This window comes from Hyla sarda, chromosome 7 (genome assembly GCF_029499605.1).
Source record: "Hyla sarda isolate aHylSar1 chromosome 7, aHylSar1.hap1, whole genome shotgun sequence".
Lineage (NCBI taxonomy): Eukaryota > Metazoa > Chordata > Amphibia > Anura > Hylidae > Hyla > Hyla sarda.
Window position 1 is genome coordinate 183994246 of NC_079195.1, and position 15954 is coordinate 184010199.

Consider the following 15954-nt stretch of genomic DNA (forward strand, 5'->3'; position numbering starts at 1 on the left):
TGGGTCTACAAGAAAATGTGAGTGTAAAAAATGAAGATTGTGAATTTTCTCCTTCACTTTGCTGCTATTCTTGTGAAACACCTAAAGGGTTAAAATGCTGACTGAATGTCATTTTGAATAATTTGGGGGGTGCAGTTTTTATAATGGGGTCTTTTATGGGGTATTTCTAATATGAAGACCCTTCAAATCCACTTCAAACCTGAACTGGTCCCTGAAAAATAGTGAGTTTGAAAATTTTGTGAAAAATTGGAAAATTCCTGCTGAACTTTGAAGCCCTCTGGTGTCTTCCAAAAGTAAAAACACGTCAATTTTATGATTCAAACATAAAGTGGACATATATGTATATGTGAATAAAATAAAAAAAATATTCGGAATATCCATTTTCCTTATAAGCAGAGAGCTTCAAAGTTAGAAAAATGCTAAATTTTCAAATTTTTCATAAAATTTTGGGATTTTTCACCAAGAAAGGATGCAAGTTACCACAAAATGTTACCACTATGTTAAAGTAGAATATGTCACGAAAAAATAATCTCAGAATCAGAATGATAACAAAAAGCATTCCAGAGTTATTAATGTTTAAAGTGACAATGGTCAGATGTTCAAAAAATGGCCGGGTCCTAAGGTGTAAAATGGCTGGGTCCTTAAGGGGTTAAATTAATTATTGTTTTCATATAGAGTATCAGAATCCACTGACAAATAGGAGGAGACAATGCTGTTTGGGCATCAAGTTCTGCAATGAGAAGATTTAGCTGGAACAAGTCAAGGAAAGACTATAGAGAAGACGTCACCTGTAGTCACTGATATCATTGTGTATTCTCCTCACTGTGTCCCATCAGAGCTTCAGTCACTTGTTGTTTTACCCATTACAACTGCCAGCATCCCCTTACCATTGCTTACGTCATACTGGGCTGTAATTTTAAATGGTAGAAATTTCTTAAGCACTTTTCCCTTACTTGGCAATTGGTATATTTGATTATTATACTGGAAAATGCACTACACCACTGGTGTCTGTCATAACAGGGTAAAAAATTACTTTGGGGGGGGGGGGGAATATCGGGTGAAACCATTTTCTACCGCACCGGGTGACACCAACCCTGGCAACGTTTCTGTAGTTCCCTTGATCTCTTCTTGATATTTACAGGAATGATCAGGTGAGTCTGATGCAGAGTATATGCTTGGAATTAAGATGCCAACTATGTACTTTTATAATTGTTTGATTTATTTCCATGTTTTATTACATTGTTGCACGTTGTTAAATCCTGACTGGGATTGTTTGCCTTCATTTACACCCAGTACATACCGTATATACTCGAGTATAAGCCGACCCGAGTATAAGCCGAGACCCCTAATTTCAACCCAAAATCCCAGGAAAAGTTATTGACTCGAGTATAAGCCTAGGGTGGGAAATACATCATCCCCCCCTGTCATCATCCAGACCCGTCATTAACATCCTCATCATCATCACCGCCTGTCATCATCCAGACCCTCATCATCATCACCTGTCATCATCCCCTTGTCATCATCCCACACATCCCCCCTTCATCATCCCCTTGTCATCATCCCCACCCCCCTTCATCATCCCCTTGTCATCATCCCCACCCCCCTTCATCATCCCCTTGTCATCATCCCCACCCCCCTTCATCATCCCCTTGTAATCATCCCACACACCCCCCTTCATCATCCCCTTGTCATCATCCCCACCCCCTTCATCATCCCACACACCCCCTTCATCATCCTCTTGTCATCATCCCACACCCCCCCTTCATCATCCTCTTCTCATCATCCGCCCTCAGTGGTCTTCAACCTGCGGACCTCCAGAGGTTTCAAAACTACAACTCCCAGCAAGCCCGGGCAGCCATCGGCTGTCCGGGCTTGCTGGGAGTTGTAGTTTTGAAACCTCCGGAGGTCCGCAGGTTGAAGACCACTGCGGCCTTCGACATCATCCAGCCCCCTCTCACCCCCTTTAGTTCTGTACAGTACTCACCTCCGCTCGGCGCTGGTCCGGTGCAGGGCTGTCCGGAGAGGAGGTGGTCCGGTGGGATAGTGGTTCCGGGCTGCCATCTTCACCGGGGGTAGCTCTTCTCCGCGCTTCCGGCCCGGAATAGAGGCGTTGCCTTGACAATGACGCAGAAGTACGTTGGCAATGAACGTACCTCTGCGTCGTTGTCAAGGCAACGTGACTATTCTGGGGCCGGGCCCGAAGCGCTTAGAAGAGGCCTCCCCGGTGAAGATAGCAGCCCGGAACCACTATCCCACCGGACCACCTCCTCTCCGGACAGTCCTGCAGCACCGGACCAGCGTCGAGCGGAGGTGAGTACTGTACAGAACTAAAGGGGGGTGAGAGGGGGCTGGATGATGTCGAAGGCCGCAGTGGTCTTCAACCTGCGGACCTCCGGAGGTTTCAAAACTACAACTCCCAGCAAGCCCGGACAGCCGATGGCTGCCCGGGCTTGCTGGGAGTTGTAGTTTTGAAACCTCTGGAGGTCCGCAGGTTGAAGACCACTGCGGGTGGAGAGTTCACTCGAGTATAAGCCGAGGGGGGTGTTTTCAGCACGAAAAATCGTGCTGAAAAACTCGGCTTATACTCGAGTATATACGGTAGTTTAGTAAACACCACCATCTCATGGTCAAAGTTAGTATAGTTTTTCCTAAAGAATGTATACTGTCCATGTCTTATAATTATTCTCCTACAATAACCAGCCTATGTAATAATTCTATATCTATGTGCAATATAAATTTTAAACTCCAAAGAAAGCATAAAGCACACTGCGAAAAAAGTATTTCTCTGAAAAACATGTAAATCTTTATTGCAAAATAAATATACCCAATATACAAAAACATGACTGGGCAGACAGTAAAAAATGCCGGGAACTACATCACAGATACAGGCACTACTGTTAGTAAGTATACATGATCAAAATGATGAAAATATAATAATGGCAGAACAACTGCAAAACAAGTGCTATGCTAGAGTGTATAATAAATATCAGGGGAGCAATATGCATGGGAATAGATCATCATGTGCCGAATCAAACTACTATTGATGGTACAAACAAATATCTAATACTACATTTGTATATGTGGTGTCCCAGCACAAGTGGCTGTCCCATGGTTGAGGAATGACTTGGGCAGCCTGGCAGCACAGAGAGTTGGGCACACTGGAGTTCCTTAGTATTATAAATTATGTGTATAGTATAATATAGAATAATGTATTTTTCTTAAATTAATTTGGTTATTATTCTATGTATGTAAGTTTAATGTACTACCATGCCTTTAAAATTGTAAGCAGCAAAACCCCCATGTGACCCCAAAAGCTCCCTCTGTATAGTGAGGTGGACAGGGGAGGAGTTAGTCAGTTAAGTCAAGTGCTGGATATTGTTCAGTAAAGTACCATCCAGACTACTGAGCAACAGCCTAGCTCAGGTGTGCTTAGTCGTGTGTCCTAAACAGAAGCCTACTTCAGTTTACTCCTGGTCATCCTACAAGTGTCTCTTGCGGGAGAACTACATGTCCCAGCAGAATTGTCTATAGTGCCTTGAAAGGACCCTAGCTACCAGAACCCCTAATCCTACAATTCCATATGGTGAAAAGCACCACAAGTCTCAGAACAACAACAAGGCTCACAAGGGGTAGGCTGCACTCTCACACTAAGGCCTGCTGTTTGTGTTTTACCAACTTCACAAGCTCATTAAAAGCAGTTGACCGTAACGTTACACCGCTGTGTTTATTGACTTATTGTGTCTGGCTCAGGAAGACTGCTTCCGAACTTTAGACCGTGGTTCAGATAAACGGTGCCCTGGCGTCACGAGGGGATCAAGGTACCTCCTACTAACACCCAGTTTTACCAGACTTTACTTCATGTTGACCGACGCCTACGATATAGAGGGCGAGCACCTTATTCACGGCCATAAATCATGTGAAGATTGCCAAAGATTGTGTATTTCAACGTTTCAAGAATGTGCAAGCAGCGCCACAGATTCCATTCCGCCCCATCAGAGGTTAACTCAGCAAGCACAAAGCATGCAAAGAATTCCCACCAGACGAAACGCCCCGCCCCAGGGCGTAGGAACCAAGTTGCTATACCAAAGCCTAAGTGGAACTCAAAGGACTGCCCCCTTGTTGTACAGGGGACAGTTGAAGAGGCTGTATGGTTGACGTACTTCCGGCTGGCCGGCATTTTGGGAGAGCCTGCTATAAAGCCTACAGCATGACTCCACCCTTCATATTCATCTTGTGAGGAAAGAAGGAGTAGCAAGATGGAGTGCGCACGTGAGCAACTACATCAAGCAAGCCCACAGTAAGTAGGGTCGGCTCTGAGATCAGTACCCCTTCCGGGATGGGGTTCACCTCGCCCTCACCCTGTTTTAGACCCGAACCGGTGTCCACCACGATACCTGAAACTGAACAAGGACCAGAGCTCGAAACCCCTGGAAGGCCCAAGTCACCTCCACTTCCAAAGTGGGTCTTCGGGGCCGAGCTGCAGTTTCTCCGCTACATGAGTAAAGCCTTGGCTCCCTTACCTGCAAAAGAAAAGTCGGCAACAGCCCCTCCAGTTTCTGCAATGCGACAAGAGATGTTACGGTCTCTGGCTACTGCACCACGGCCCCCTTGCCTGAAGGTTTGGCCAGAAGAGCAGGCACCAACTGTTTCATCTGCAGCTCCAGCAGCGGGAGCCGCATCAATCCAGATGGTGGTCACCGTGGGCCCCCACATTTCTGGCTCACAATTGTCACGGGTCTCATGGATCCAGAGCATCGTGACTCTGTCAGAAGCTCCTCGTCCACCACGCCACCTGATGAGGAAAGAAAAGGAAGGTTGCCCACCGGAGTAGGAACCCCAACCTCCACCGTACTAAAGAAGAAAGCTGTTTTTGGCAAAGGAAGGTGAGAAACAATAACGCTCACCTCTCATTTGCCTTTTGTTTACTACCCTTTTTGACAAAGCCTATCTCTTCAGTTCCTGCTTTTGTTTATTACCAGCCTGAGTAGGACATTCAGCATCAATGCCCCAGGACTGTAACATGTTTAAGTTTCAAGTTCCTATAACGTTTAAAAACTGTGCCTGGCCTTGGGCCAAGAAGTAACCAAAATGCTTACATGTGCCTGACTTATGTTGTGAACTTTACAACATATTCTTATACCTTCCTGGTTGGTAAACACAAATGCTATGCATGACAAATTATTTTTCAAGTTAGGATTGTCTATTGAAAAAAATTGCGTAACCTAGAAAGTCTTAAACTGTTCTTATAATGTCTTCCTTTTGTTGTGCTTTCTTTAAATTATTGCCAAGAATTTTGCCTCGTCAAACTAAAATTGTCTTATTATTTAATCCTGTTTGCCTAATACCACTGTCGTAGTAATGCTTAAAGCCAGACAGTTAGTAAAACTTCATGTTTCATTGTGTGCATTCTGTCTCCTGAAGCACATGAGAGCCCCGAAATTCAAGGTGGACCTTGGTAGTTAAAATTTCTGTGGTGTCCCTGTGTTGTCTTTGTTTGTCCCAGGGTGTGGCCACAGAAGAGGACTCTGACTCGTCGTGGGGAGAAGTGCTAAAAGCCAATGGGTCCTGTGGCAACGGACCGGTTGGGAAATGATAGCCTACGGCAGCGCCGGCCCACCTTTAGGAGTTCCCTTGGAGTTGTACTGCTGCAGCCCAGGCAGAGGCCTACTTCAGTTTACTCCTGTTCCTCCTAGTGTCACTCACGGGAGAACTATAAGAACCTGCAGAATCATTTATAGTGCCTTGGGAGGACCCTAGCTACCAGAACCACCAATCCTACAATTCCGTCCAGGCAAAAAGCACCACAAATCTCACAACGGCAACAAGGCTCGCAAGGGGTATGCTGAACTCTCACACTAAGGCCAGCTGTTTGTGTTCTACCAACTTTTCAAGCTCAGTAAAAGCAGTTAACCGTAACCTTATGTTGGTGTGTTTATTGACTAATCATATCTGGCCTAGGAAGACTGCTTCCCACCTTTGGACTGTGGTTCGGATAAACGGTGCCCTGGCATCACAAAGTAATCAAGGTACATCCTACAAACACCCAGTGGCTGTCACATATACTTACAACCCAGCAGTGCCTGGGCCATAAATATTTACACGTATTTTGAAGTAGTGTGCTTCTTTGAAGCTTCATTGCTTAAGGAAGCCCCGGAATGTGGAGTGCAGGGGCACATGACAGGGGAAGTCTGGGGTAGGAAGGGATGGGGTTAAAAGGTTATGGTGAAGTGGGAGGGGTAGGAGGTATTAGGAGAGGTTAAATAGAGGTGGGGGCAGGAGGAGGGGAAGGTCATACCTCAGAGACATTGGAAGAAGATCCCCGCCTGCCCACCCTGATTTTGTGGTACTTGATTGTCATAGCAGCGGTTCTGGGGTAAGGTTTTTGGAGGCACACAAAATAATTTAGTGAGGTATTCGGGGATAATTAAAAGGGGGCTGGGGTGGTACCCAGCCTGGTGATGGTTTCTGGATAGGGTAACTAATAATACCATCATAGATGTCACCACCTACATGCCTCTCTGAACATTTCACTGTAATGTCAAGACTCATCATAGAGTATAGAAATCTACATTTCTAATACTTTTACTACTTATTGTTTTCAGGGTAATGGACCAGGAACAACCTTGATTTAATTCTTTTCAAGCAGTAAATGAAACCGGAGAAGGCTGTTAAATTGTGACTATTAAAACATTGTATTCTTGGGTAAAGAAGGACTTCAGCCTCAGAAACCAGAAACACATGCTAAAGGTAAGCGATGGCTATGAAGTTCCTCTACATTTTTATAAATTATAAATTAAATTGTTTAATGAATTTTTACTGTAGTTAGTTGCATGAAATTTTTTTTTCTGCACTAATCTAGTTCTTTTAGTACCCATAGGCATTAGTATAGGGTATGTGCTGCCTTTATGGGTATTTTTGGTAAAGGTCCTCGTACTAAACCTTTACCTTTGCTAGGATATGCCATCACTTCATGATGGCTGGGTTTACAAACTCTACTGTCCTCAGAATAAAGGAGCATACGTGCTAGAATATGAGCACTTAACCTTTTTTTTAGTTTGAGAATTAACTTCTCAGATGCCAAATGAGAGAAATCGAAACATATATTTCAATGGCTCTCCACTCTCTGCTGCTTCTAATACACATAATACATGTAATTCTATTGATATGTAATCCCAACTGGGTTCAGTAAAGGTTCATATTCAGCATATTATTTGCATCTTATTGCCCATAGTTTTATTAAAGGGGTATTTTTAATCTAAGAATGTCCTCAACCTGGAAGAACACATAAAAACCCTACAGTGGCCGCCTAGCCAATCATCTGTTGATCGAGCCCCCAAATAGCGATGTGCAATGGAAGATCGGCGGCACTGGTGGAAGTGAGGAGGATAAGTAAGTTTTTTTTTTGTTTTTTTAAATAAAATAAGTCAGATTACCCTTTTAAACCTATCAACAACCCCCTAATTGTCTATGAAGATTATTTCTCTTTTACCAATTCAAATTATGTAAAACAGACAAATATGTAGGAGCCCAATAAAATCTGCAAGTATTTTTAAGAATTGAAAGTAATTAAACATTTAGGGTTTGTGATTTTTTTTTAGCATGTAATTAAAATGGGTTATATGGGTATATACATATTACATTGCCTTTATGGTTTTGTAAGATAACCAAGTCTTCGGATTTTGAAGGATGAAGAAGGCTGGAAGAGGGAGCATGCTGAGGGAGGGCTCTATCCTCATATGTGACAATGGGGCCAACTTGCAACACCTAAAGTCATAGAAATATTTATCAGATCATGGCTGTCTTATATTCCTGCAACTGGCAAAAGGGCAGAGGAGTCTTATAATGGCCAATCCCTTTTACTTATACCACTAGTGGCAGAGCACAAGAACTTGTCATTTCACACATCTTAAATGGGGACACGATTTCACAATAGAAATTAAGAAAAACATGTTAAGTGGCATGTATATGTTTGAACATTGAAATTTATTATGAGCCTGAGACCATATGAAAAAGTATATGGGGGGAATTTATCAATGCTTGCACCAGAAAAGTAGTGCAAAAAAAAAAGACACAAAATTATGTGATTTTTCTAAGGAGAGGACTTGACATCCTATTGATTGAACAAAGTACCTAATATAATGCATTTTGGGTGTAGCAGTGTGGGCATTAAGTGATACAGTAATGCACTAATATAAAGGTAATGGTACAAGTGTCTGATCAAGGGGAGTCTGAACACTGGGACCCCCTGTGATCTCCTGTACGGGGCCCCGCCTCTGCTGCAGCTCTCTTGTGTAGTAGGTGTATCGGCCGCAGCATGACGCGGCGACCGACACGCCCCCTCCCTGTATTTCTATGGGAGAGGCGGAGATGCAGGTTTGTGCATCCCTGCCACTCCCATAGAGCTGTATGGGGGGGGGGGGCATGTCGTCGTCCTCAGCCGTGACAATGTCTGGACCCCGTATTCCCCGAGACCCCCCCGCGATCTGACACCTATCCCCTAGGGGATAAGTGTTATACACCGCAGATCTCCTTTAATGTAACTTATGAGTATCATATTCAAACATCCTTTGAACAAAACATTTTTGCCATGCTGCAAAATGTTATTTTTTGTTCCATAAAGAAAGTTGAATTTCTTAGCTCAATCCAGTTGGAGATATGTATTGAATTAAAAATTACAGGTTCCAGGCAGGTGAACAACAGCAGCAATTGTTTGAGAAAGCACAAAAGATTTTTGTTTGCATTTATTTTACATTGTTTACTGATGAGTTAGCAATGAGAGGGCAATGATGCCCACTGGGGTAACCGATCGTTGGTCCACACTTCTTCTTCCTAATGCAGTGACTGGGAATAGATGAGCTGCCTGTAATAAGCATGGTGTCTTTCCCAACCCGTGATCATCACAAACCTCTGAAACTACACAGAAACAAAGCTGATTGCACAGATGGGAAGATCAGATGCATTAAAGGAAATGATAAAGATAGGGCAGGTTGGGAAGCCACGCTGAAGCAACGTAACATACTTGGGTATGATCCCTTTGTATCTTTAAGGAAAACACTGCTCCATCCATAAATCCAATCTAATGCATTAGCCTTTACATTTGTGGTCGTGCAGGCATAACATACGTACCTCAACCAACTATACCAATCGGCTTCAGTTGTGTCATTGCTGTCACAAAGAAATATGCCTAAAGGGGGCAAAAGCCACATACATAGGGAAAAGATGCAACACATTTATTAATACCAATTATCACTTACATAACCAATTTGTCAACTGCCGCTGACATTTTATGTTTAGGATTAGGGATATATCAGGCAAAGCAACCCAATTGCGAATGGCCCAACTTTCTAATAACATAGACTGGGTTGCTGTGCTTAGAAGCAACTGATGCTGCTCCTAAATGAAACAAATGACCAGATTGGGGTGGGCTTTAAATGTGTGGTAGGGCCTTGGGGGTGTAGTGTAGTTGGGGTGTTGCTTCGGTATATGAGGGGTTAACTTAACCCCTGTCACTCGTGACGCCAGGGTGAGGGTTAAGACGCTGAGGTGAATCTTTGGCCTATCGCCACCCTTCCCAGAAAAGATAGGTGCGAGCTTAAATGAACGAAGGTCCACAATAAGGATGAACTTGAACTTGTATAAACTTTACTGAGGTACTTGTGGTACATCCAATTAACAGCAACAGTCTTAGCAATACAGTCTCTATGTAGTACGGCAGTGATTGACAGATGCTGCGGACCATTAGCTTATCCAAAGGATTATCAGAATTAGAAGAGATGCAGAGATCCGTCCGGATTCAGGGGTCAGCTGCGCAGATCCTCCTCTATCAGCAGCCCACGAGGAAAGAGAGAGATTAATGGCCGCCGCTCCCTTATATGGGCAGAGGCAGGGCCGTTTTGGATTGGTCCGAGTCAGCTGTCACTCACCATTACAATGCATGGTGGGCGATCGCCTGACTTCCTCCAAAGGTCCTTGAACGCAAGAGATTAATGGCCGCCGCTCCCTTACATGGGCAGGGGCAGGGCCGTTTTGGATTGGTCAGCTGTCACTCACCGTTACAATGCATGGTGGGCGATCACCTGACTTCCTCCAAAGGTCCTTGAACCAGAAACCATAGAGTATTGGAACGCATCACGTGACCCGCAGGTCCTGCGATGCTACAACAAGGTAAGTACACATTATATACATATATACACTTAGAATTTGAATAGTTTTAACTATTAAAGGGGTGACAAGGGGCTAACTATTGATGAGGACCCCACTGGTAACTAGGGACTCTGACTTTGGGGACCTCACCACAAGGTAACGGATGCAATCCGGTACCGGGATACCACAAATGGGACTCTAAAGAAAGCTAAGCCACCCCTTTTACCGGGATCATTTTTCCGAATGCAGAGAGCCAGCCCAATGCACTACAGTTGTGCTCTCACTTGTAGTTTTGGGCCCCACACTGGTAGGGAATGGGGCCCGTAACTGAGTGGGCCTGAAGAAGCGATCGGCTTACTCTAATAGTTTGATGATAGCTGCACTATGAGAAAGGAGCCCAGATCAAGACCACTATGCACCCTGCAACATCAAAATGTAAACATATGAATTGCTTACTATCTATGAATTCTTAAATCCTTGTAGGAAATCAGTCATCAGTGGCACCTTTACTAACCTGCCAGAACAGACAGGTAGGGCATGTGACACTGATGACAACCATACTTACCTGGTCCCGTTCTGTGCTCTGGTTCTCCCGCAATCTTCCACTGTATCTTCTGTTCCGGGGCCGACTTTGAACATGGTCAGAGCTTCGTGACATCAGCGCTGCTGTGTGCTAGCAGCGGGACCCAGCAGAGAAGTCGCAGCAGGAAGCTCTGCCAATACTCCAAGTCGGCCATGAAACAGAAGATACAGAGGAAGATAGCAGGAGAACTGGACCACAGAACGGGACCAGGTAAGTATGATTGTCATCAGTATCACCTGCACTACCTACCTACCTGCGTAACTATTTGGGTTGAAGAGGAAGCAGTCGCACTAGGGCCCTGTGTCTGAGAGGTCCCCAAGGCAACTTTGCCCCATATGAAGACACCAGTAGTATAAATTACACATGGTAGACATGGGGTCCTGTTATAGATTTTGCATTGGGTCCCATAAGCTACGAGTTACACTTCTGATCCTAGCTTCTCACAGATAAGAAACTCAGCCCTGTGGCTTATTATATGGTTACATATGGAGCCTTGATCACCTGAATAACAACATCTTGCTGCAGCTGACTAACCTGGTGTTATCCACCTGATACTTGAAACAAACCATAGAGGCAATATGGATACCCCCTGCCTCCCGCAACCCCGCAACCTAATAAAGTACTGGTGCGAGGGAGCCAGAGCGTGGGCTGAAGAAGCATTATCCTCCCCTTACCTTACTTGGAGGTGGAATGTTGTCACCTGGAAGGATCGTGGGTTGGGCCCGAAGCCTGCTGAAGCATGTACGGCAGAGCCAAGAACTTAACCCTCCAGATGCTGATGCTGGAGCAATGCTTTAAGCAATTTTGTACTTCCATCAACCTACTGTTCCTGCCAGGATGATTTGGACTGCAGACCACTGACCTCACACTGAAGCATTGTAACATACTGGTAGATGATCCCTCGCGTATCTTAACCCCTTAAGGACTCAGCCCATTTTGGCCTTAAAGGGGTAGTCCAGTGGTGAAAAACTTATCCCCTATCCTAAGGATAGGGGATAAGTTTGAGATCGCGGGGGGTCCGTCCGCTGGGGCCCCCTGCGATCTCTCTGTACGGGGGCCAGGCTCTCCGGCCAGATAGCGGGTGTCGACCCCCGCACGAAGCGGCGGCCGACACGCTCCCTCGATACATCTCTATGGCAGAGCCGGAGATTGCCGAAGGCAGCGCTCCGGCTCTGCCATAGAGTTGTATTGAGGGGGTGTGTCGGCCGCTGCTTCGTGCGGAGGTCGACACGCCCCCTTCCCGCGGGCTGTCGGGGCCCCGTACAGGAGATCGCAGGGGGCCCCAACGGTCGGACCCCCCCCCCGCGATCTCAAACTTATCCCCTATCCTTAGGATAGGGGATAAGTTGTTCACCACTGGGACACCACTGGACTACTCCTTTAAGGACTCAGACAATTTAATTTTTACGTTTTCATTTTTTCCTCCTCGCCTTCTAAAAATCATAACACTTTTATATTTTCATCCACAGACTAGTATGGTGGCTTGTTTTTTGTGCGACCAGTTGTCCTTTGTAATGACATAACTCATTATATCATAAAATGTATGGCGCAACCAAAAAACACTTTTTTTGTGGGGAAATTAAAACGAAAAACGCAATTTTGCTAATTTTGGAAGGTTTCGTTTTCACGCCGTACAATTTATGGTAAAAATTACATGTGTTCTTTATTCTGAGGGTCAATACGATTAAAATGATACCCATTATTACATACTTTTCTATTATTGTTGCGCTTAAAAAAAATCACAAACTTTTTAACCAAATTAGTACGTTTATAATCCCTTTATTTTGATGACCTCTAACTTTTTTATTTTTCCGTATAAGCAGCGGTATGGGGGCTCATTTTTTGCGCCATTATCTGTACTATTTTTTTGATACCACATTTGCATATAAAAAACTTTTAATACATTTTTTATAATTTTTTTTAAATAAAATGTATTAAAAAAGTAGCAATTTTGGACTTTTTTTTTTTTTCGTTCACGCCGTTCACCGTACGGGATCATTAACATTTTATTTTAATAGTTCGGACATTTATGCACGTGGCGATATCAAATATGTCTATAAAATTTATTTTTTACGCTTTTTGGGGGTAAAATAGGAAAAAACGGACGTTTTACTTTTTTATTGGGGGAGGGGATTTTTCACTTTTTTTTTACTTTTGCATTTTTTTACATTTTTTTTACACTTGAATAGTCCCCATAGGGGACTATTCATAGCAATACCATGATTGCTAATACTGATCTGTTCTATGTATAGGACATAGAACAGATCAGTGTTATCAGTCATCTTCTGCTCTGGTCTGCTCGATCTCAGACCAGAGCAGGAGACGCCGGGAGCCGGACGGAGGAAGGTGAGGGGACCTCCGTGCGGCGTTCTGAATGATCGGATCCCCGCAGCAGCGCTGCTGGCGATCCGATCATTCATTCAAATCGCGCACTGCCGCAGATGCCGGGATCTGTATTGATCCCGGCACCTGAGGGGTTAATGGCGGATGCCCGCGAGATCGCGGGCGTCGGCCATTGCCGGCGGGTCCCTGGCTGCGATCAGCAGCCAGGATCAGCCGCGCATGACACGGGCATCGCTCCGATGCCCACGGTTATGCACAGGACGTAAATGTACGTCCTGGTGCCTTAAGTACCACCGCACCAGGACGTACATTTACGTCCTGCGTCCTTAAGGGGTTAAAGGAAATCATCACCAACTAATTCTGCAATAACCCTCACATTAATATGACCCTTAAAACATATGAGCTGTACGGAAATAACTGATGGGCTTTGAGAGTGAAAATGTACAGTAATGGTAACAAGCACATGGCACTAAAGCTTTTACAAGTCTGGGAAGCTGAGACTTAAAGGGGTACTCCACTGGAAAACATTTTCTTTTAAATCAAGTGGTGTCAGAAAGTTAAACAAATTTGTAAATTACTTATATTAAAAAATCCCAATCCTTTCAGTACTTGTCAGCTGCTATATACTACAGAGGAAGTTCTTTTCTTTTTGAATTTTCTTTCTGTCTGACAACATGCTCTCTGCTGACACCTCTGTGCATTTTAGGAATTGTCCAGAGTAGGAGCAAATCCCCATAGCAAACCTCTCTTGCTCTGGACAGTTCCTGACATGGACAGAGGTGTCAGCAGAGAGCATGTTGTCAGACAGAAAGGAAATTCAAAAAGAAAAGAACTTCCTCTGTAGTATACAGCAGCTGATAAGTACTCAAAGGATTGGGATTTTTTAATGGAGGTAATTAACAAATCTGTTTAACAGGCAAATCTGGCACCAGTTGATTTAAAAGGAAATGTTTTCCAGTGGAGTACCCTTTAAAGCTTCCACTATGAAATGTAGTAATGGTGCCATGGACCTTAGACACAACATAAACTGTGCACTTTCTTGATCACTTTGTGTGTGCGTGTTATTGTGAGGTTATGACGTAGTTTTACCCACACTTATAACATAATTGCATAATTAACTTATGTTCCTCATTGGGCAAAAGTTAATTTTTGTCTGAATTTATTGTATGTGTTGAGGCTTGATATATTATTACTACGGCTGTAAAATTATATGTTACTTTTGCTCGATTCATAAAAGACAAACTTGTGTGTATATTGTGTAGGTAAGGTCTTACTAAATAAAAAAACAACATAATTACTTATATTATACTAGCTGAGTACCCGGCGTTGCCCAGTTTTTCCTTCCTAATCCTTGCTGGGGAGGAAAATCAACAAAGGAGGAAGCTTTTGACATCATAGCCCATCCTCATATGTTGTTGTCATATCCCGTCCCCATATCCCATCCTCATATCTCAACCCCATATCCCGACCTCATATCTCGACCTCATATCCTGACCTCCTATCCCGACCTCATATCCCGTCCTCATATCCTGACCTCCTATCCCATCCTCCTATCTCGACCACATATCCGGTCCTCATATCCCGACCTCATATCTCAACCACATATCCTGTCCTCATATCCCGACCTCATATGTCAACCTCATATTCCATCCTCATATCTCGACCTCCTATCCTGACCTCCTATCCCGACCTCCTATCTTGACCTCATATCCTGTCCTCATATCCTGTCCTCATCTCCCGACCTCATATCCTGACCTCATATCCCGTCCTCATATCCCTTAATCCAAATTACCCATAGGGAGTATCCCTGGGATTTGCTATATTCTCTCAATTTCCCATTCTGGCTTACGCCTTCCTGGGACTAATTTCCCCAAAACTCGGGAACCCTACAATATAAAATTTTACTTTTATTTGTTACTTATAAAATGTATATAAATGGTGAGAAATCTAAAATTGTGAATTTAAATCAAAGGCATTGGGACAGATAGGGGTTATTTTATACACTCCCATTTGTAAATATATGCAACTTTTCTTTTCTTTTAGGATTAATTACTTGTTTTTAGGTTATTATAGTTATTAGTACTGTCCCAACGATGCATTTAAAATGACACACTGACACACGCCCGACTTTTCGCCGTCCGTAACTGGCTTTATCAAGGGTCAGGGTATTAATGGGATCACTTGTCTAGATCCTGGATTAAATATCCTCTGTTTGTAGGCAGAGCAATTTTCCATTTGGTTTCTACCAATCCTGCTGTTAGTCTCTAAAGTGTCACTTCCATTCACAGGTATGGTCCCTTATTGGTAAGGTAATATATTAACGCCTTTTGTTGGGCAATAGGTTTCTTACCTGCATACCTATGTCTTCCGGACTTGCGCTTTGTTGCTCCGTGCGCTACCCACTTCCGGAATCCGTGCGGTCACATGTCCCGTCTGCTGATCCGCGTGTCATTCTCTGATGACGTTCCATTGTTTACCTTTGTCACATGATCAGTCACAAGACCAGTGATGTCTTAGATCCACCTATTCCACGTGATCCCTCTGATCTTACCTCCGTATCACATGAGACTTAAGTCATGTGATATGTGAGTTATTCTATTACTCGTTGTTTTTTTATTTTGGTGCCAATTAGGTGTAATATTCTTGTTATTGTTATAAATTTGGGTTTAAGGATGTATTGGTTGGGATATTTTGGTGTTATTGCTCCACTTTTAGCCCCATTTTTAATTAGGATATATTAATTTATTTTCAATAAATTTAACTTATGTTCTGTTTATTATTATTTATTAATTTTTTGGGGACATTATATTTATTTTATGGGGGTATTATATCAATTCCAAATATTATTGAGATATTTATTGGTTTCCAAAGGTTTCCTAGTTTTA

The 15954-nt window shown here is 43.6% G+C and overlaps 1 protein-coding gene across 1 annotated transcript in view; it reads left to right on the plus strand.

Annotated features, from left to right (window-relative positions):
• LOC130282864 (membrane-spanning 4-domains subfamily A member 4A-like) overlaps positions 1-15954 on the plus strand; it is a 60727-nt gene that overhangs the window by 9600 nt on the left and 35173 nt on the right. Inside the window, exon 2 of the mRNA XM_056531743.1 lies at positions 6603-6747. The gene's annotated coding sequence lies outside the window, so the exon portion shown is untranslated. The remainder of the gene's footprint in view (positions 1-6602; positions 6748-15954) is intronic.